Consider the following 23,526-nt stretch of genomic DNA (forward strand, 5'->3'; position numbering starts at 1 on the left):
TCTTATATCAGATAAACAGTATTTCATAAATATTTTTTGTATACGTTCTATCGAGGATCCATTTTATGAATCCGACCAAAAGGGGGTTCTGTGCACTGCTGCACGCCCTAACGCCACTTTCGTTTAAACTTTTTCTGTCTTTTAGTTTCTTCTCCTTTTTCGAAATAAATAAAATTGTTTAATTTTTAACTATAGTTTTTATACTCAGTTGAGCAGAGCTCACAGAGTATATTAAGTTTGATTAAATAATCAGGATCGAAAAAAATTTTATTGAGCCATGTCCGTCCGTCCGTCCGTCCGTTAACACGATAACTTGAGTAAATTTTGAGGTATCTTGATGAAATTTCGTATGTAGGTTCCTGAGCACTCATCTCAGATCGCTATTTAAAATGAACGATATCGGACAATAACCACGCCCACTTTTTCGATATCGAAAATTTCGAAAAACCGAAAACGTGCAATAATTCGTTACCAAAGACAGATAAAGCGATGAAACTTGGTAGGTGAGTTGAACTTATGGCGAGGAATAGAAAATTAGTAAAATTTTGGACAATGGGCGTGGCACCGCCCACTTTTAAAAGAAGGTAATTTAAAGTTTTGCAAGCTGTAATTTGGCAGTCGTTGAAGATATCATGATGAAATTTGGCAGGAACGTTACTCCTATTACTATATGTACGCTTAATAAAAATAAGCAAAATCGGAGAAGGACCACGCCCACTTTTAAAAAAAAATTTTTTAAAAGTAAAATCTTAACAAAAAATTTAATATCTTTACAGTATATAAGTAAATTATGTCAACATTCAACTCTAGTAATAATATGGTGCAACAAAATACAAAAAATAAAGAAAATTTCAAAATGGGCGTGGCTCCGCCCTTTTTCATTTGGTTTGTCTGGGATACTTTTAATGCCATAAGTCGAACAAAAATTTCTCAATCCTTTAGAAATTTGGTAGGGGCATAGATTTAATGAAAATGGGCGAAATCGGTTGAAGCCACGCCCAGTTTTTATACACAGTCTTCCGTCTGTCCTTCCGCATGGCCGTTAACACGATAACTTGAGCAAAAATCGACATATCTTTACTGAATTTAGTTCACGTACTTATCTGTACTCACTTTATCTTGGTATAAAAAATGAACGAAATCCGACTATGACCACGCTCACTTTTTCGATATCGAAAATTACGAAAAATGAAAAAAATGCAATAATTCTATACCAAATACGAAAAAAGGGATGAAACATGGTAATTGGATTGGTTTATTGACGCGAAATATAACTTTAGAAAAAACTTTGTAAAATGGTTGTGACACTTACCATATTAAGTAGAAGAAAATGAAAAAGTTCTGCAGGGCGAAATAAAACACCTTTGATATCTTGGCAGGTATTACATATATAAATAAATTAGCGGTATCCAACAGATGATGTTCTGGGTCACCCTGGTCCACATTTTGGTCGATATCTGGAAAACGACTTCACATATACAACTACCACCACTCCCGTTTAAAACTCTCATTAATACCTTTAATTTGATACCAATATCGTACAAACACATTCTAGAGTCACCCCTGGTCCATCTTTATGGCGATATCTCGAAAAGGTGTTCACCTATAGAAATAAGCCCCACGCCCTTTTAAAATACTCATTAACACCTTTCATTTGATACCCATATCGTACAAACATATTCTAGAGTCACCCCTGGCCCATCTTTATGGCGATATCTCGAAAAGGCGACCACCTATAGAACGAAGGCCCACTCCCTTTTAAAAATACTCATTAACAAATTTCGTTTGATACCCACGTACAAACGTATTCTAGAGTCACCCCTGATCCACATTTATGGCGAATCTCGAAAAGGCGACCACCTATACAACTACCACCACTCCTTTTAAAACCCTCATTAATACCTTTAATTTGATACCCATATCGTACAAACACATTCTATAGTCACCCATCACCCATGGTCCACCTTTATGGCGATATTTCGAAAACGGCGTCCACCAATAGAACTAAGGCCCACTCCCTTTTAAAATACTCATCAACACCTTTCATTTGATACCCATATTGTACAAACACATTCTAGAGTCACCCCTGGTCCACCTTTATGGCGATATCTCGAAAAGGCGTCCACCTATGGAACTAAGGATTACTCCCTTTTAAAACCCTCATTAATACCTTTAATTTGATACCCATATCGTACAAACAAATTCTAGGGTCACCCCTGGTCCACTTTTATGGCGATATCTCGAAACGGCGTCCACCTATGGAACTAAGGATCACTCCCTTTTAAAATAATCATTAACACCTTTCTTTTGATATCCATATTGTACAAACAAATTGTAGGGTCACCCCGGTCCACCTTTATGGAGATATCTCGAAACGGCGTCCACCTATGGAACCAAGGATTACTCCCTTTTAAAACCCTCATTAATACCTTTAATTTGATACCCATATGGTACAAACAAATTCTAGAGTCAACCCTGATCCACCTTTATGGCGATATCCCTAAATGGCGTTCACCTATAGAACTATGGGCCACTCCTTCATAAAATACTCTTTAATGCCTTTCATTTGATACACATGTCATACAAACACATTCCAGGGTTTCCCTCGGTTCATTTTCCTACATGGTTATTTTCCCTTATGTTGTCACCATAGCTCTCAACTGAGTATGTAATGTTCGGTTACACCCGAACTTAACCTTCCTTACTTGTTTTCTTTTATTTATAACATAGTTTTACCACTTTAATTATAAATTTAGTTTCTTTTGTATAAAGCTTTATTTAAACACCTTTTAGTTCATCTTTACGTTCTCGGTAGAATGTTCTTTTAATTATATTTTTAAATATCACTTTTCTTTCCGAGTTCAGTTTTTACGCTTTGTGCGCTGGCCGGTTTACTTCAAACTGAAAACTGCCGCTAACGCAACTCTGTAGCTAGGCAGCTTTTCTTTACGTTGCTTAGCAACGAAATTAATGATGGCGTCGAAATTAATCATGGCGTCGAGCAGACGGCAGTTTCAAGCAATCAGAGACTCTCCGTGTTGCTCGACTCCAACAATTTTAGTGATGCCAAGTGCATCTGATGTATGGTTGCATCTTGCACATTTCTTAAGAGGGTTGCCAGCTGCAGTTTATTTTAATGCAATTTACTATGGCACCACATCATCCCCCTTTAGAAATGGAGAATTTGGTAAAATTAAAGTAATTAATCTTGCCACATTCTTCTTTAGGCTTTAATATGTCGTTGTAATGTTATGAACGAATGAGTTTGCTAGCATTAGGGTGCTCTAACCCGGGACTCATTCGCTCATCACAGTGCAACTTCTAAAAAGGTGATTAAAAATGAAAGGAAAATTTTGAATAAAGTGAAATATATAAAAGTTAGTTTGAAATATTTGATTTAATTTTTGAAATAAACCGGTTTTTTTTCTTCTTCTTATTGTAAAATCTACCTAATTAAATGTATATTTATTTGTTACATTTTTTAGCCTTCACTGGCGGATTTTTAAAATATATTTATATCTAAAGATGATTAGTAATAGACTATTAAATTAATTAATTTTTTGTACTCGATTTTTGTGTACAATTTTTTCGTTTTCTTTATTTATCTCACAAATTGTTACATTTGGCCCATCAATATTCTTTACTATGTAGGGACCTTGATATATATTGTAACGAATGTTAGCAGCACTGAGCGATGCTATCGTCTCTAAGCCGATGCTAAGCAGTGACGTGAATTCACATCCATAAAACAATCATTATGTATCTACATAAACGAAACAATAATTGCGTCTACACATATGTACCATGTACGTATACGAGCAGCGGAGAGTCAATGCACAAACACATGCATATATCTGAGATACTCCTATAAGTATGCAATGAGAAAAACTATAAAATTGTGCAATTGTAGTTACAGCTGATATCTTTGAGAGCTGCTGGACTAGTAGATTCTGGAAGCGCCTAGAAGATGCGAAGGTTGGAATCAAAGAGTATAAAAGGCGGCAATTGTAGAGGCGCTGGAATTCAGTTTGATTTGAGTTGTCAAGCAGTTTATGCTAAGACGCAATCTAGCGAGCAAGAGCAGTATTATTTTGAATAGTAGAGTTCATTTGAGCTATCAATCAGCTTAGTTATTAAGCAAGCTATTCGTTGCACAGTTGGAGTGTTATTGTGAAGTACTTTAATAAAGGCCATTTTGCATTATTACAAATTGGAGTTATTTATTCAACAGTTTAGTGATTCGAACTTAGCAAAGGATTGCAAATAAGAGGATTTGCAAGTAAATTCGTTGCAATTGGTGTCAAAAGAGGAATTGTTGAATAAATTCCAGAGGACAACAAGGACATGGCAAAGTTCGGTGAATTGAAGATCCAGCAACTAAAGAAGGAGTTGGAGAGCCGTGGATTGAATACAAGCGGCGTTAAACTTGAACTTCAGGCACGGCTACGAGAGGCAATGGAAGCAGAAGGAATTGATGTGGAAGAGTATGTCTTTCATCTTGATGGCGAGGAGACAACAAAAATTGAAGACAAAAACGAAACATCGCCGACGGTTACCAGCACAGACTTGAACACGATATTGGCTGCAATATCTGCACAAACATCGACAGTAGCATCAATGTCGTCACAAATGTCAGAAATGTCGTCACAAATGGCATTGAAATCGCAGAAGACACGCATAACATCGAAGATTGAAGCAGAGGAAATACGAATTTCATCACAACTGGAAGAACAGAAGACGTATATGGTATCCCAACTGGAATCGTAGGAAACCCGTATAACACCCAAGATGGAAACACAATTGGAAGAACAGAAAACAAACATGGCGTCACAAATTGCAGAACAATTAAAAGAACAAGAGGCACGCATAACATTACAGCTCGAAGCACAAGAAGAGCGTATCTCAACAAAGCTGGAGGCACAGGAAACAAAATTCTCATCGCAGCTGGAGGCTGTTAGTGAACGACAAAATAAAGTGGAGGCCGAGATGGATGCTTTGAAAGATCGGATTCAGGAGTTACAATTGAACCGTCCAATCAGTTCAACGTCTACTCTGAAGGTAAAATCCCCAACGTTTGATGGTTCTATTCCATTCCAGGTATTTAAGTTCCAATTTGAGAAGACGTCGGCAGCGAGCAACTGTTGCAGCTCTGCTCGTGGCATTGAAAGGGCCAGCAGCCGAAATCCTACAGACCATCCCAGAGTACGAGCGGAACAACTACGAAACATTGATGAGCGCTTTAGAGAGACGTTACGGAAGCGAGCATAGGAAACAGATATTCCAAATTGAGTTGCAAAAACGCTACCAAAAAGCAAACGAGACATTGCAGGAGTTTGCTTCAGATATTGAAAGATTGGCTCATCTTGCAAATGCGGACGCACCTGTGGAATACACCGAAAGGGTAAAAATTCAGAGCTTTATAAATTGCATACGGGACGTCGAAACGAAGCGAGCCACATACGCAAACCCAAAGCCAACAATTGCAGAAACGGTATCGCATGCACTGACTCAGTAAATAGCCTCACTTTTCTGTAAGCCAGTTGTCAAAGCACGCCGTGTGGAAATAGAAAGGCCAGAGTGGGTAGACACAATTTTGGAAGCACTGAAGGGATCTCAACAGAAGAATGCCGGAGTTATTAAATATTTTAAGTGCGGCAACCCAGGTCACATTGCACGTCATTGCGATCTTGTTCCTAATAATTCCAACAATGTGGGTGGCCGTAAACGCAAAGCTGGCGGAAATGAGCAAGAGCGTGTCGAATGTAAAGAACGAAAACTTGCCCCGGCTATTGAATGACCTGTGATATCTGTGTCGCAAATTGGAAGGAAATCAAGCAGTCTTACCGTCAGAGGGAATATGGATGGTAAAGAACGTGTAGATACGGGCGCGTCTCATTCCTTGATCCGATCTGACTTGGTCAACAGGAGAGTAAAACCGTTACCTGGAGCAAGGTTCCGTACGGTCACAGGCGAGTATAACAAAGTCCAGGCAGGTCCATTGGCAAGGTCATGGTTTTACACAAATTCGTTGTGGCGGAGATCGTTGATGAAGTCATATTGGGAGTAGACTTCTTGGTTGACCACGATATCAAGATCATGTAGGAAAATGAACCGAGGGAAACCCTGGAATGTGTTTGTGTGACATGTGTATCAAATGAAAGGCTTTAAAGAGTATTTTATGAGGGAGTGGGCCATAGTTCTATAGGTGGACGCCATTTAGGGATATCGCCATAAAGGTGGATCTAGAATTTGTTTGTACGATATGAGTATCAAATGAAAGGTGTTAATGAGTATTTTAAAAGGGAGTAATCCTTAGTTCCATAGGTGAACGCCGTTTCGAGATATCTCCATAAAGGTGGAACAGGGGTGACCATAGAATTTGTTTGTACAATATGGGTATCAAAAGAAAGGTGTTAATGAATATTTTAAAAGGGAGTGATCCTTAGTCTTAGTTCCATAGGTGGACGCCGTTTCGAGATATCGGCATAAAGGGGGACCAGGGGTGACCTTAGAATTTGTTTGTACGATATGGGTATCAAATTAAAGGTATTAATGAGGGTTTTAAAAGAGAGTGGTGGTAGTTGTATAGGTGGTCGCCTTTTCGAGATATCGCCATAAACGTGGACCAGGGGTGACTCTAGAATGTGTTTGTACAATATGGGTATCAAACGAAAGGTGTTAATGAGTATTTTGAAAGGAAGTGGGCCTTAGTTCTATAGGTGGACGCCTTTTCGAGGTATCGCAATAAAGGTGGACCAGGGGTGATTCTAGACTTTTTTTGTACGATATGGGTATCAAATTAAATGTATTAATGAGGGTTTTAAAAGGGAGTGGTGGTAGTTGTATAGGTGGTCGCCTTTTCGAGATATCGCCATAAAGGTGGACCAGGGGTGACTCTAGAATGCGTTTGTACAATATGGGTATCAAACGAAAGGTGTTAATGAGTATTTTTAAAGGGAGTGGGCCTTAGTTCTATAGGTGGACGCCGTTTCGAAATATCGCCAAAAAAGTGGACCAGGGGTGACTCTAGAATGTGTTTGTACGATATGGTTATCAAATTAAAGGTATTAATGAGGGTTTTAAAAGGGAGTGGTGGTAGTTGTATAGGTGGTCGCCTTTTCGAGATATCGCCATAAAGGTGGACCACGGGTGACTCTAGAACGTGTTTGTACGATATTAGTATCAAATTAAAGGTATTAATGAGAGTTTTAAAAAGGAGTGGTGGTAGTTGTATATGTGAAGGCGTTTTCCAGATATCGACCAAAATGTGGACCAGGGTGACCCAGGACATCATCTGTTGGATACCGCTAATTTATTTATGTATGTAATACCTGCCAAGATTTCAAGGGTTTTTTATTTCGCCCTGCAGAACTTTTTCATTTTCTTCTATTTAATATTGTAGGTGTCACAACCATTTTACAGAGTTTTTTCTAAAGTTATATTTCGCGTTAATAAACCAATCCAATTACCATGTTTCATCCCTCTTTTCGTATTTGGTATAGAATTATGGCATTTTTTTCATTGTTCGTAATTTTCGATATCGAAAAAGTGGGCGTGGTCATAATCGGATTTCGTTCATTTTTTTTACCAAGATAAAGTGAGTTCAGATAAGTACGTGAACTAAGTTCAGTAAAGATATGTCGATTTTTGCTCAAGTTATCGTGTTAACGGCCATGCGGAAGGACAGACGGAAGACTGTGTATAAAAACTGGGCGTGGCTTCAACCGATTTTGCACATTTTCACAGAAAACAGTTAGCGTCATAAAATCTATGCCCCTACCAAATTTCAAAAGGATTGGTAAATTTTTGTTCGACTTATGGCATTAAAAGTATCCTAGACAAATTAAATGAAAAAGGGCGCAGCCACGCCCATTTTGAAATTTTCTTTTATTTTTGTATTTTGTTGCACCATATCATTACTGGAGTTGAATTTTGACATAATTTACTTATATAATGTAAAGATATTAAATTTTTTGTTAAAATTTTACTTTAAAAAATTTTTTTTTTTAAAGTGGGCGTGGTCCTTCTCCGTTTTTGCTAATTTTTATTAAGCGTACATATAGTAATAGGAGTAACGTTCCTGCCAAATTTCATCATAATATCTTCAACGACTGCCAAATTACAGCTTGGAAAAATTTTAAATTACCTTCTTTTAAAAGTGGGCGGTGCCACGCCCATTGCCCAAAATTTTACTAATTTTCTATTCTGCATCACAAGTTCAACGCACCTACCAAGTTTCATCGCTTTATCTGTCTTTGGTAATGAATTATTGCACTTTTTCGGTTTTTCGAAATTTTCGATATCGATCTGAGATGAGTGCTCAGGAACCTGCGTACCAAATTTCATCAAGATACCTCAAAATTTGCTCAAGTTATCGTGTTAACGGACGGATGGACGGACGGACATGGCTCAATCAATTTTTTTTTCGATCCTGATGATTTTGATATATGGAAGTCTATATCTATCTCGATTCCTTTATACCTGTACAACCAACCGTTATCCAATCAAACTTAATATACTCTGTGAGCTCTGCTCAACTGAGTATAAAAAGAGTTTGGTGCTATATTCAACCCGAAAGGTAAAACTTTTCAACGAAAGGCTCCTCGATCTGTACTGAAAGAAGTTACGTCTCTAGATTTAGGGTGAAGGGGTATTTGGTGAAAAACAGAAAAAAGACCTAAAGTTGAAAAGTATTTGGCTCTGCCAAGATTGCCGAGTATGTCATCAACGCGTGCTAGTGGAAATTTGTCGGCTATAAGCTTTTTGTTGACTGCTCTAAAATCTACGCACATACGATACGACTTTTTGCCTGTTGGATTTTTTTCGGTACCAAAATTAAAGGACTGTTAAAATTTGAAAAACTAGGTTCGATTAAATCATTCCGTAATAGGTTTTCGACCTGTTTATTTATTTCTTCGCGTTGTGTGTATGGCAAACGATAATTTTTAATATAGTCAGGAATTTTGTCAGTTAATCTAAGTTTTTGTTCGTAGAAATTATTAAGCGTCATTAAGTCGGTTTTTAATGCAAAAATATCAGAATATTTCAAACATTTTGCTAAAATTGATTTAAGCTCTTCTATGCGTTTTGAATCGATAGGTGTATCATTTATGCGATAGACATTGAAGTTTTTAATGTATTCAGTTTGAATATTGAAATCTTTTTCGTACTTGGCCTGGTCGGTGGTGTTGATAACTTTTATTATTGGGTTTTTTGTATCAACGATACATTTTGCTGTGAAAACACCGTTACAAAGTTCCTGGGAATCAACAAAAACTGGACTTGTCGAATTTTTCAAACTAAAAACACGAAAAACTTCGCATCTTGTTGGAATTACAAGAGTATTTGTTGAAGTGCTATGCAAAATTTTAATATTTACCTTTTCTGTCCCTTGTCCGAATGTAATTATGTCATTAGCATAATTGATTATGCATTTGCTCGTTTTTAGAAAGTCTTTCCCTATTATACCGTCCGAAGGAATATTAAAGTTGTCATTGACAACGTGAAGAGTCAGAGGAAAAAATGTATTTGATGCGATTATACTTGTATTAACTGTTCCTAGTGTTGTTACCGTGTCTGTTGTTACGCCTGTTATATTTATTACGTTACTATCGTCTACTTCTACATCGTTTGCCAAACTGGAAATTTTTATTAGTGAAATGTCTGCCCGTGAATCTACTAGAAAAGAACATATTTTATGAGAATCGCTACAAGTGACATCGACGAAATCGGAAAAATTTAAATTTAGACAATATATTGACTGAGAAGTATTTAGTCGAATTACTCCTGCTCCCACAGTGTTCGCGCCTGAGGGGCTTCGGCATTTAAAGAACGAACATTGGCTGAATTTCTAGAATTTGAACCCTGATTACTGGAATTTCTGTTATTTCCGGACCGATTATTGTTGTTATTGTTGGAATTTCTATTCCTTCTATTGTAATTGCGATTATTGCCTCTCTTATAATGTTTATTTCGGAAATTTGTATTATTGTGTTGTCTATTTGTTTTACCGTTAAATCGAAAATTACTATTGTTGTTATATCTGAAATTACTGTTACCTCTGGAATTTCCACGGAAATTATTATATCTTATCGGACGTGACCGAAACGCTAACACCTGCCGCTCTTTAACTTCCTGTTCTCGCTCTATAATCATTTTCGCTACAACGTCCTTTGAATCTTTGAAGGTTGTAGACGCAAGGATTGATTTCACCATATCAGACCTATTATTTACCCTACAAACGCTAATGGTTTGTTCAACCGCCATCTCATGGGCTTTTGCCTGTGTCATACCTTCAATGATTAGACATCGCTCTAAGGAGTCAGAAAGCTCTTATACCTGCTTTGAAAATTCTGAAAAATTGTTATTTGTAACTCCTAAGGCTGCAATTTTTCCCGCGACAACTTTCGAGTTGTCTGGCCTAATTTTACTACATAGCGGTTCTTTAATTTGGCTGACTGATTCTATATGCGTTGGTAGGGCTTCGCGCGCTTTACCTTCGAGCTTGGATTTTAAAAACGCAATGAAAGTAGGAATTAAAGTTTCGCTAGAGAATACTTCCATTAATTCAACTTTATTTATAAATGAGCCAAGTGCTAATGGGTCTCCACTGTAGTTTTCTCGCATAATCGAGGCACACGTACTAATAAATAATTTTTTCTCCTCTATTGTGGCCATGGTTGTAATGTTAAGAATCGGGGTTAGGATAGAAAAACTAGAATTTGGAATTACGGGTTGATCAGCAAATCCTAAAAAGTCTGCACTCAGGGATAATTTATAATGTTCACTTGTTAAGGTATCAGTTGAAGATGCAACTGAAGATGAATCGGAATCTGAATTTTTGGAATCTAAATCTTGCTCTGAGTTTTTGGAAACTAAATCTTGCTCTGAATTTTTGGAACTTGAACTTGGATGTGAATTTTTAGAAACTACCTTCCCGTTTCTTAGGTCCATACGTGTTGAAACGAACAGAAAAAAATTAAAATTTTTTTGTTGCAAGATATGTGGAATTTGTTTATGAAGATCGAATAGAAATTGAATTTAAAGGAAATTAAATTTGAACGAGTTGAGTTGAGCTCAAAAAAAACTATGAAAGTATTCTTAAAGGAAATTTATGAAAATATTTTAAAATAAATTTGTGAAAGTATGTATTTTTGAAAGCTTTTAGATTTTAGTTATAATTATACAATTGGTTAGCGAATACTTATTGCAAAAAAACTTTAGTTAGTGAATTTCATTGAAATACTAAAGTTAGTGATTAGTTAATGAAAAGAAAGATTCAAAAATATTTACTTTACGCTTTTGTTGTCCGCAAATCCAAATCCAATGATTAGAATTAGCTGAAAATTTTTCATGCAAAACGGGAAGTGGGAATTGGAATTCACATGCAATTTAAAAGATGTTGAATATAGTTTACGAGTATATTTATTGAAGTGTAAGAATTTTTAATTGTACAGAATGTGAAAAAAAATTTTGAATCTGAAATATATGGCAAAATTATAATTTTATACGAATTTAAATGCAAAGATTATAGAATGGCAAATCTTTTTGTACAGGCTTTAAACGGACGCACCGCTTTTATAAAAATTGTATTGTTCAAGGTTCGAATCGAGCTCAAGGCCAGAACAATAATTTTTTTCTAATGATAATTATTGTTCTTTTTTAATTTTTCTAAATTTGAAAAATTGTATTTTGTTTTTGGAATAGTAAGTAGAAAATTTTTCAGACAACCTGCCATAGCTGCGCAGATAGATCCATTTCGGCAAAATACAATTTTTCAAATTTAGAAAAATTTAAAAATAACAATAATTATCATTAGAAAAAAATTATTGTTCTGGCCTTGAGCTCGATTCGAACCTTGAATGATTTATCAATAGGCCGATAAAAACAAAAAAAAAATTGTATTGTTTTTATTTTTATAGATACGGGCGCACCGCATCTTTCCAAAATTGTAATATAAATGTCCTCGGGAACCGGGATTTAAAAAAAAAATTTATGTCATATTTTTTCACGGATGCACTTTAGAAAAGCAAAAAAAATGTTTTTCTTTTTTTTGATGGAGCCCACTGTAGGACAGAGTGGGACTAAATTAATGAAAACTTTTATGAAAATTTATTGAATCACAATTGTTTGAATAACGAAAAGATCGAATGAAGTTTTTAATGCAGTTTTTGTCCGACCCTGTCCTACAGTACCTACCTATGGTTTTAGACATATATCTATATATGTATGAGTATGTGAGTTTTAATTAATTTTTTTTGTAAGTAAAAGTTGGCAACCGTGGTGGTGTGATGGTAGCGTGCTCCGCCTATCACACCGTATGCCCTGGGTTCAACTCCCGGGCAAAGCAACATCAAAATTTTAGAAATAAGGTTTTTCAATTAGAAGAAAATTGTTCTAAGCGGGGTCGCCCCTCGGCAGTGACTGGCAAGCGCTCCGAGTGTATTTCTGCCATGAAAAGCTCTCATTGAAAACTCATCTGCCTTACAGATGCCGTTCGGAGTCGGCATAAAACATGTAGGTCCCGTCCGGCCAATTTGTAGGGAAAATCAAGAGGAGCACGACGCAAATTGGAAGAGAAGCTCGGCCTTAGATCTCTTCGGAGGTTATCGCGCCTTACATTTATTTATTTTATAATTTAATTTAATTTTGATTATAATGCAAAATATTTTTATAATAATTATGAAAAGTGAATGAAATATGTTTTACTTTCGATATAAAAATTGAAAAGTGTAATTTTTAAATGTATGTATTAAATATGAAAATATGTATGAAAATTTTTATTTCGCCATACCAATTGCTGCTTGATTTGATTTACCGCTGTATATTCTGCAGCTGCGCTTCCTCTTCTGCTACTGCTGCTTGGTGTTCTGCTGCTGATGGCGTCGCTCGTTTTCCGCTGTTTTATGGTTTACGGTGGTTTGCCGTTATGAAGGTGGCGTGGCCAAAGTGCCGTTTTTCACTAAGGCATTTTTTCCCAAGGTTTTGGTACAGTTTCCCAAAAACGTATATTTGAGATTTTGTTGTTTTTTTTCATGTAAATGTTTCTAATTTATGTATTACTTCTGCTTGCCATTAGTTTGTTTTATTATTAATTTCAAAAATGTCTTATTATTTCCGTCTTTTATTAAGTCTTTTTATTATATGCACGTATTTTCCTGTTAAAAGTTTTTATTTCTTTGCACAAGCCACTGCCAAAAACCACCGCCACTGCCATGTACCATTATCAATAATTTATGTATATGTCTATTTGTACATTTTTTAAAATTTGTAATTTTAATATTTTTGAATATATATTTGAATATATCCAAATTTCCAAATTTTTGTAGATTTTTGTTAATTTTTATATAAATTTTTTTGTTAGTTTTTAATGATTTTTTTATATTTTTTGTAATGGTTTTAAATTTTATATATTTTTTTTGTAAATGTTTTTGTTTAAATTTCTGTATTTTTTTTGTAGATTTTTAAATGTTTTTAAATTTTTTTTGTAGATTTTTAAATATTTTTTTGAAGTTTTTTTTGTAGGTTTTTTGTAAATTTTGTATTTTTTTTGTAAATTTTTTTCAAATTTTTATATTTTTTTGTAATGGTTTTTAATGTTTTATATTTTTTTTGTAATTTTTTTTTTTTGATTTTAAACTTTTTTTGTGAAATTTTTTTGATTTTATAAATTTTTGTATCTCTCTTTGTATGTATATGTATTTTGTTAATTATAAATTTTTTTTTTAATTTTAAGTGGGGTTTTTTTTTTCTTTAATGCCCACGCCTGTTGGGAGGCTTGCCTCCTTCCGGCCACTCGCCGCATTTACAGGGCTTCGGCCCACGGTCGCCATATCGAGGATCCATTTTATTGGATCCGCCAAAAAACAATAGCTTTTAGTATATGGGTCCTTAAACTCAGATCCATTTCTCTTAATAAAGGCCAATAAGGAATATGCCTTGGAGATTATAAAATTTAGATGCTCAATAAATGTAAACGATGAATCGAATACAATACCAAGATCTCGGGCTTTTGTTCTGGGTTGGACGTCCGCCGCCCCCGAAATTTCTACAAAATATTTGTGGTTCCCTGCTGTTAACGTCCAAGGACGTCCAGCGGTTCAATCTCATGCGTTCCCCCGTCACCTTCTAGCAGCGACGCTGCCCAGCAGCCTCATATCAACGGTCCGCTGTTGGCCGCGCCAAACGCCTTCACCTAACGCGGCCACTGCAACTCATCACTACAATCTACGTAGCATGTATAGTAGCAATGCCGAGCACCATCATTTACCCCCGTCCGACACACGTATTCGCGTAAGGAGTCATCATATTCCGTATGCCAGCTTAGAATATTTACGATCGCGACATCGATGCAATGCAGCTCATGCTTTGCCCGATGCCACCTTCATAGATGCTCTGGACTTTAAAACGGCGACCATCCTACCGGTATATTCGTTGCACCGTACTGCCAAACACAGGTGCCAACTCATCGACACCAGGTCCTCCAGCAGACATCGCACAGCACACTCAACAAAGCATATATCCTTCAAAGCGCCTTCACCCATCTCTGACTCCCAGAGTGGCGACTGTCCCACCGATGCACTTCAGAATTCTGCTACTAGAATTTGACACAGAAATTGTATCTAAAGTACAAAACCGCAACAACATCATCAAGTCGCTTGCCGGCAGCACCTGGTGAAAAGATAAAGAAGCGTTGCTAACCACGTACAAAGCTGTTGGCCACAAACACCAAAATATAACTTTAGAAAAAACTTTGTAAAATGTGTGTTACACCTACCATATTAAGTAGAAGAAAATGAAAAAGTTCTGCAGGGTGAAATCAAAAGCCCTTGGAATCTTGGCAGGATGATGTTCCGGGACACCCTGGTACCACATGTTGGTCGATATCTCGAAAACGCCTTCACATATAAAACTAAGGGCCACTCCCCTTTAAAACCCTCATTAATACCTTTAATTTGATACCCATATCGTAAAAACAGATTATAGAGTCACCCCTGGTTCACCTTTATGGCATTATCTCGAAAAAGCGTCCACCTATAGAACTAAGGCCCACTGCCTTTTAAATAATAATTAACACCTTTTATTTGATTCCCATATCGTACAAACAGATTATAGAGTCACCCCTGGTCCACCTTTATGACGATATCTCGAAAAGGCGTCCACCTATAGAACTAAGGCCCGCTCCCTTTTAAAATACTCATTAACACCTTTCATTTGATTCCCATATCGTACAATCAAATTCTGGTGTCACCCCTGGTCCACCTCTATGGCCATATCTCGAAAAGGCGTCCACCTATAGAACTAAGGTCCACTCCCTTTTAGAATACTCATTAAAACCTTTCATTTGATTCCCATATCGTACAAACAAATTCTAGAGCAACCCATGGTTCACCTTTATTTCGATATCTGGAAAAGGCGTCCACCTATAGAGCTAAGGCCCACTCCCCTTTAAAATACTCATTAGCACCTTTCATCTGATAACCATATCGTACAAATACATTCTAGAGTCACCCCTGGTCCACCTTTATGGCGATATCTCGAAAAGGCGTCCACCAGCAGATCTACGGTCCACTCCCTTTTAAAAAACTCCTTAATACCTTCCATTTAATACCCATGTCATACAAACTTATTCCAGGGTTACATAGGTTCATTTTCCTACATGGTGATTTTCCCTTATTTTGTCTCCAAAGCTCTCAGCTGAGCATGTAATGTTCGGTTACACCCGAACTTAGCCTTCCTTACTTGTTCTGTTTAGTTTGACATTGCTTATTAAATTTTTGGCGTTGTTTATGGACGTTTGGAGTCTCAATTTCAACTATTTAGCGTAATTTTCAATGTCGTAAATTTTGTTAACATTGTTTATGTTATCGCTTGGTATTGTGGGGAATTTTCCAAACACTAATTCAAATGGTGAATACTATTGTATGCGAAAGTGTAATACGGTATCCACTTGTCCCATTCATAATCGTCGGCGAATGAAAGTAACTATTCATTAAGAGTTCTATGATTTTTCTCAAGTGCTCCTATTGTTTGGTGGTGGTATGTGGTTGAGGATATTTGTTTAGTGTTAATTAAATTACATATGTTATTCATCGGTTCATTTACGAATTCTGATCCTCTGTCTGACTTAAGTGTTTTAATGAAGCCGTGTTTTAGGATAAATTGTTCGACTAAAGTGGTTGCTATAATTTTGGCGTCTTTATTTTCAATCGGGTGTGCTATTACATATTTTGACAAATCGCATTGCATTGTTAATATTTATCTGTAGCCGTTTAATATGCGCAAAGGGCCTACAGTGTCAATCGTTATGGTCTCAAATGTTGCCGTTGGTGTGTTTGTCACTACAAGTGGTTCTTTTGTGTGTCTTACTACTTTATTCTGTGTGCATTTTTTGCACCTATTAACAAATTCTTTGACCACCTGTCTCATGTTTTTCCAGATGTATTTTTGTTTAAGTTTTAAAATTGTTTTTCGAATTCCTAAATGGCCTGCAATGCTAGAGCAGTGGTACTCGTCTATCAGTTTGAATCTCATAATTATACTATTTCTTTTGGAGCTTTGTATATTAAAATTTTTATTAGCGCGCGTTTGTTCATTTCTAACTCATTATATTTCTTTTTGAATGCATTTATATCGATATTTTTATACTCAGCTGAGCAGAGCTCACAGAGTATATTAACTTTGTTCACAAAACGGTAATCCGTAATGGCATAAACTAATCGAGATAGATATAGATATATATCAAAATGATCTCGGCGAAAAAAGAAATTCATTTAGCCATGTCCGTCCGTCCGTCCGTAAACACGATAACTTGAGTAAATTTTGAGATATCTTGATGAAATTTGCTATGTACGTTCCTGGGTGCTCATCTCAGATCGCTTTTTAATATGAACGAAATCGGTCAACAACCACGACCACTTTTTCGATATCGAAAATTTCGAAAAACCGAAAAAGTGCGATAATTCATTACCAAAGACGGATAAAGCGATGAAACTTGGTAGATGCGTTGACCTTAAGACGCAAAATAGAAAATTAGTAAAATTTTGGACAATGGGCGTGGCACCGCCGACTTTTGAAAGAAGGTAATTTAAAAGTTTTGCCAGCTGTAATTTGGCAGTCGTTGAAGATATCATGATGAAATTTGGCACGCGCATTACTCCTATTACTATATGTATGCTAAATAAAAATTAGCAGAATCAGGTGATGAACACGCCCACTTTAAAAAAAAATTCTTTAAAGTCAAATTTATATAAAATATATAATATATATAAAATATATAATATATATAAAAAATATAAAATATATATAAAATAGCACTCTTACTTCAGAAGATATACTAGAAATAGTAAATTCAAAAATAAGATTGGAGGGAAAAAACTTATAACTGAAGGAGTCATGAGGGATCTGTAACATACACGGGTTACTTTTATACTCAAATTGTAAATGAAAGTCTAGACGAAGGGGTAGTTCCAAACCTATGGCCATAGATTTTCAACTGGTAAACGACGATTTTCCAATAGCAACAGACGGAATAATAGGTAGAGACTTTTGAATGAACCACATCTGTATAATTGACTACGAAACTTTCACCATTACAATAAATGTCAACAATAAAGAAAATATTTTACCAATCAATACAAAATTACCATCACAAAAAACAGTACGGATACCACCAAGGAAAGAGATAATATTGCCAATTAAACTAAACATACAAAAAGAAGGTGTATATTTAGCGAATTCAATTGCACCAGCTAAGGGAATTTCCCATGTAAAGATTTTAAACGTCAACACACATGCAGTCAATCTTCAAGAATTAGAATTTACTACAGAAAAATTATCAAACTACACGATTTTAAACGCCAATTGTCAATCAAAAACCTACAACAATGAACGATTCAAAAAATTAGCGAAAATATTAAAACTCGAAAATTTAGACAAATACACAGAAACAGAACTAACAAATTTTTAGACAATATCGTCAATATTCCACTTAGAAGGAGAGAAACTTTCAATAAATAATTTCTATGACCAAAAACTCAATCTCACCTCAATCTACCTCAAACACAACAGGTACAAATTCAGAGCCAAGTACAAGAAATGATCGACAATGACATTATTGAACCTTCTGTTAGCCCATACAATTCTCCTTTGCTTTTAGTACCAAAGAAAAGTGAAAGTGACGATAAGAAATGGCGCTTAGTAGTAGACTATATAAAACTAAATGTCAAAATAGTAAGCGAGAAATTCCCACTGACAAGATTAGAAGATATCTTAGAAGATAAAAATATCAAGCATATTTTAGGACGAGCGCTTCCCAAGGCAGTCGGTTCTATGTACCGGAGCGACTTCGGATTTTTCCCGACCAAGGACTGTCATTTCAGTGTAACCCTATTTAATTTGCTGCGTCCCTCCCACAAATTGTCATCCTCCCAGAAGCTCCTTGCAGCGGGACTACTCCATATTATCGTGCTGCGGGAAGGTTTCGAATCCAATCCGAGTCCGTCTCCTGACCCCGGTCCTGAGAAATGGTTTTGCTACATCTGCCGGAAAAGAATCTTTTTAGGACGGTCATACTCTGTTCAGTATATCTCGTGTAAGGGATGGTTGCATCGGACAGGTTTTCTGGGCTTGATCCCAAAACCCGACGTCCACGTAACTTTTATAAATCTTTTGTGGCTCCTTGCTGTTCACGTTCAAGGGCGTCCCGTAGTCTACGCCTTAGCGCCCCTCCACTACCTTCCAGCAGCCCAGCTGCTCAGCAAGCCACAACTAGTACCCACTGCTGCTCGCGCCCCGCGGCACCAACAACTCAAACAGCTGCTACCACTCATAACTACTATCTTCGTAGTAGAGTCCGTAGCAATGCTGAGCATCAGCCCCTGCCCCCGTCTTCTGCCCCCCTCTTTTCCGGCAGCAATCGTGTAGGTCAGGGAAACAGACTCTTAGTCCCTAACCCCATGTGCACCGTTTGCCAGCACAGAATATATATGTTTGCGACATCCGCCCAATGCAGCTCCTGCCTTGGGCGGTGCCACTTTCCTAGATTTTCTGGTCTCCACGACGGCAACCCCCCGAAGGGTTTCATTGCGCCATGTTGCCAGGTCGCAAACACCAATCTACCGGGTACCCCAATGCTTGTCCAAGGACGCCCAGTCCCAGGGCCACAGCAGTTGCGTCCTGGCCTTCCTCAACCAAGGCGTAGTCACCCGTCACTTACTCCCAGAGTGGCGAAGTCTCCCCCTATGCACTTCAGAATTCTGCAGTTAAACTGTAATGGATTAACTGGGAAGATCACGGAGATAGTCGATTTCATGAAGCGGCACAACATCCGCATTGATGCGATTCAAGAGACTAAACTGACAGCAAGATCTGCACTGCACAGAAAAGATCGCATGAGCGGAAATGGAGGCGGCCTCGCTTTTATCATTCATCACTCTGTGCAATATCATATATTTGATCCTGGCATCGACCGCAGGGACAATGTCTTAGAACGTCAAGGCCTATCTGTCCGGTCAGGCGATGCAAACCTAGAAATCATCAACAGCTACATCCCTCCTGCCACCTGTTTCCCCAGTGGATACCACCCTAAAATTAGGGCCTTACTCTCTGGCAATAATCGCATTATCTTAGGCGACTTTAAAGTCCATCACGATCTATGGCATTCAAACTTGCGGGCGGACAGTAGGGGTGAGATGGTGGCGGATCAAATAGAAGAAACGACGTTCTGCACAATAAACGGAGACGCCCCACACGTATGGAAGGAAGCTGTCACATTTCGCCGGATATTTCAATTGTGAGCGCAGAACTCGTAAACTGCGTCAACTTGCAGCCGATGGTAACATTGGCATCCAACCACCTGCCTATAATTATTTCGTCCGAGCGTACCGCCGACTTCATCGCTACAGAAAAACGCATTTTCATAAACTTTAAAAAAGGAAAGTGGGAAGAATATAAATCCTTTACAGACAGCCGCCTAGCTGCCCTCCCTATCCCGACTGATACCCGCCAAGGGGAGCGTGCTTTCCGCAAGGTCATTGAATCCGCCTGGCACGTTTCATTCCCGCCGGGAGAATTCCCAAAATTCGGCCCCACTTCCCTGCGGAGGCCGCAAATTTATCGAGAGAACGTGACCCTCTAAGACAGCTCGACCCAGGCGACCCCCAAATAAGGGACATAAACCAACGCATCAGATTGCTTGTGGATGAACACAAGCGGGCGAAATGGGAGGAGCACCTAAGAGGTTGTACCCTCTCTGCCGGTGTGGGCAAACTTTGGTCCACCGTAAAGTCCCTATCGAATCCGTCTAAGCACAATGACAAAGTTTCCATCGCCTTCGGCGATAAAGTGCTGTCGGATTCGAAAAAATGCGAGAGCGCTTTCTGTCGTCAATATGTAATGCGTTCTACGGTCGACAAAGATAGACGGGGGGCCAACAGACACGCACATAAACATAAATTCAACGCGTCACCAATTAACATCACCGCCAGAGAGGTTGAAGATGCCATTGGTCACGCTAAACCATCCAAAGCAGTGGGCCCAGACGGCATAGCCATGCCGATGCTTAAAAGCGTAGGGAAAGAGGGTTTCAAATACTTAGCACATGTCTTCAACCTGTCTCTTTCTACCTTCGTCATTCCCGAAAAATGAAAAAAGGCCAAGGTGGTCCCGCTACTAAAGCCTGGGAAACCAGCTATCACAGGAGAGTCATATCGTCCGATATCTCTCCTATCGCCAGCAGCAAAGGCGCTTGAAGCCATTTTGCTCCCTACTTCAAAGCAAATTTACAGCTAGCCTCTCATCAGCATGGCTTCAGAAAACTCCATAGCACCACCAACGCGCTAAATGCCATCATAAATGCAAAGGTGGACCGCAAATTATCTGGGTGGTCGGCAGGCATCGGTGCAATTTAGAAACGAAACATGAACACCAAGAAGAATTAAACAAGGGGTGCCACATGGTGGTGTCCTATCCCCACATTTGTTTAATTTCTACATATCTAAGCTACCTTCACCACCAGAAGGAGTCACTATCGTTTCATACGCCGATGACTGCACAATAATGGCCAAAGGCCCAGACCCACAGATCGATGAGCTCTGCAACAGAATAAACGGCTACCTCCCTGATCTCTCCAGTTTCTTCGCCTCGCGAAACCTGGCATTATCACCGACTAAATCTTCCGCGACCTTATTTACAACATGGACGTCCCAAATGTCGACCATTTTGAACATCCACGTCGATGGCACTACGCTACCGACTGTCTGTCCTACACCCCAAAATCTTGGGTGTGACGTTTGATCAGGATCTACATTTTGGTGAGCACGCAGCCGCAATTGTTTCGAAAATTCAGAGCCGTAATAAAATCCTCAAATCCCTTGCTGGCAGTACCTGGGAAAAGATAAAGAAACGCTCATTTCTACATACAAAGCAATTGGCCAGCCGTTTACGTGCTACGCGTCACCCATATGGTCGCCAAGCCTAAAAATTACCCTCTGGAAGAAGCTACAGGCCTGCCAAAATACTGCTCTCAGAATCGCCACGGGCTTGCTTCTTATGTCCCCAGAACACCATCTACATAATGAGGCGAGAATACTTCCCATCAGGAAGAGAAATGAGATGCTAACCAAACAGTTCCTGTTGAATACCCAGAAACCTGGGCATCCAAACAGACATCTGATTGATGAGCCAACACCGCCTAGGGGCTTAAGGAATCATCTCCGCGGAACGCATACTCCCCAGGGAAACGCGTGTCACTCTTGCTCAACTTCGTTCTGGATACTGTAACAGATTAAACTCTTACCTATCCAGAATCAACCCCAACATACAAAACGTATGCCCCGCTTGCAATGTGTCCCCACATGACACCAACCATCTCTTTAATTGTAATGTGGAACCAACGCCTCTAACACCCGTTTCCTTATGGTCCACCCTGTTGAAACAGCAAGTTTCCTTGGACTCCCGTTAGAGGATATTGATGACAATTTGTGATCGGTCGCGGCTGTTAGGTGGGGCGAAGCACTGCTACAACAACAACAACAACGAGCGAAATATTTCACAACCCTACACATGAAAAGCTCTTTTCACCAAATACAATTAGAAAATCATTCAAGACCACCGACTGCATTTTCGACACAAGACGGACATTATCAATTCAAATGCCTTCCCTTCGACCTGAAACTATCATCCAATAGTTTTGAAAGAATGTTAACAATTGCATTAAGCGGTTTAAGGTCAGAGCCATTTTTCTATGTGGATGAGCTCATTGTTTTTGGATGATCTTTAAAACACCACAATAATAACCTTTTAAAAGTATTTGATATATTAAAATACTACAACCTCAAACTAAATCCGACCAAATGTCAATTCCTCAAGTCAGAAGTAATTTATTTAGGACATCTTATAACGGGCAAAGGCATTAAACCCGACTCAGCGAAATACGAAGCGGTACGCAACTAGCCCGAACCAACAAACCCCGACGAAATCAGAAGATTTATCGCATTTTGCAATTATTATAGACGTTTCATACCAGACTTTGCGCAGATCGTGAAATGAATAAAATTGAGGGATAATCGAGAAAAAGAAATAGTGCAAGAGAATAAGAATACCGGTAGACGCATGAAAGAAGACAGCATGTCTCATAAGAAGCCTGATCAACTTCACATTTGGGAATGCACATCTTTTAGTGACGTGAAGAAAATGAAAAAATTTAAATTTCATGTTGAAAAATAAAGTAGTACTACAATTAAAATAATTAATAATGAAGTGCACGTAACTTGTAGCGATGACCCTTTGAATCAAGATTCAATGTTGGAGAAACTACATAGCTTACTGAGAAATTCACATATAAACGAGCTAGCCCCTTGTGAAAAAGATTTTATATTTAACAAGTAAGGAAGGCTAAGTTCGGGTGTAACCGAACATTAAATACTCAGCTGAGAGCTTTAGAAACAAAATAAGGAAAATTACCATTTAGCAAAATGAACCTAGGGTAACCCCGAAATGTGTTTGTATGACATGGGTTTCAAATGGAAGGTATTAAAGATTATTTTAAAAGGGAGTGGGTCATAATTCTATAGGTGGACGTCATTTCGGGATATCGCCATAAAGGTGGACCAGTGGTGACTCTAGATTGTGTTTGTACGTATGGGATCAAGTGAAAGGTGTTAATGAGTATTTTAAAAGGGAGTGGGCCTTAGTTCTATAGGTGGACGCCTCTTCGAGATATCGCCATAAAGGTGGACCAGGGGTGACTCTAGAATGTGTTTGTACGATATGGGTATCAAATGAAAGGTGTTAATGAGTATTTTAAAAGGGAGTGAGCCTTAGTTCTATAGGTGGACGCATTTTCGAGATATCGCCATAAAGGTGGACCAGGGGTGACTAGAATGCGTTTGTACGATATGGGTATCAAATGAAAGGTTTTAATGATTTTTTAAAACGTAGTGGACCTTAGTTCTATAGGTGGACGCCTTTTCGAGATAGTTATTTATTTTTATTTATTTATTATTTCTCTACCTACTGCATAATATA

At 38.1% G+C, this 23,526-nt stretch overlaps 1 protein-coding gene across 2 annotated transcripts in view; it reads left to right on the forward strand.

Annotated features, from left to right (window-relative positions):
* The window catches only part of MFS17 (Major Facilitator Superfamily Transporter 17), a 429,249-nt gene that overhangs the window by 13,387 nt on the left and 392,336 nt on the right, over positions 1-23,526 (forward strand). The window lies entirely within an intron of this gene.

The sequence above is a fragment of the Eurosta solidaginis genome, chromosome X (assembly GCF_040869045.1).
Source record: "Eurosta solidaginis isolate ZX-2024a chromosome X, ASM4086904v1, whole genome shotgun sequence".
Taxonomy (NCBI): Eukaryota; Metazoa; Arthropoda; class Insecta; order Diptera; family Tephritidae; genus Eurosta; species Eurosta solidaginis.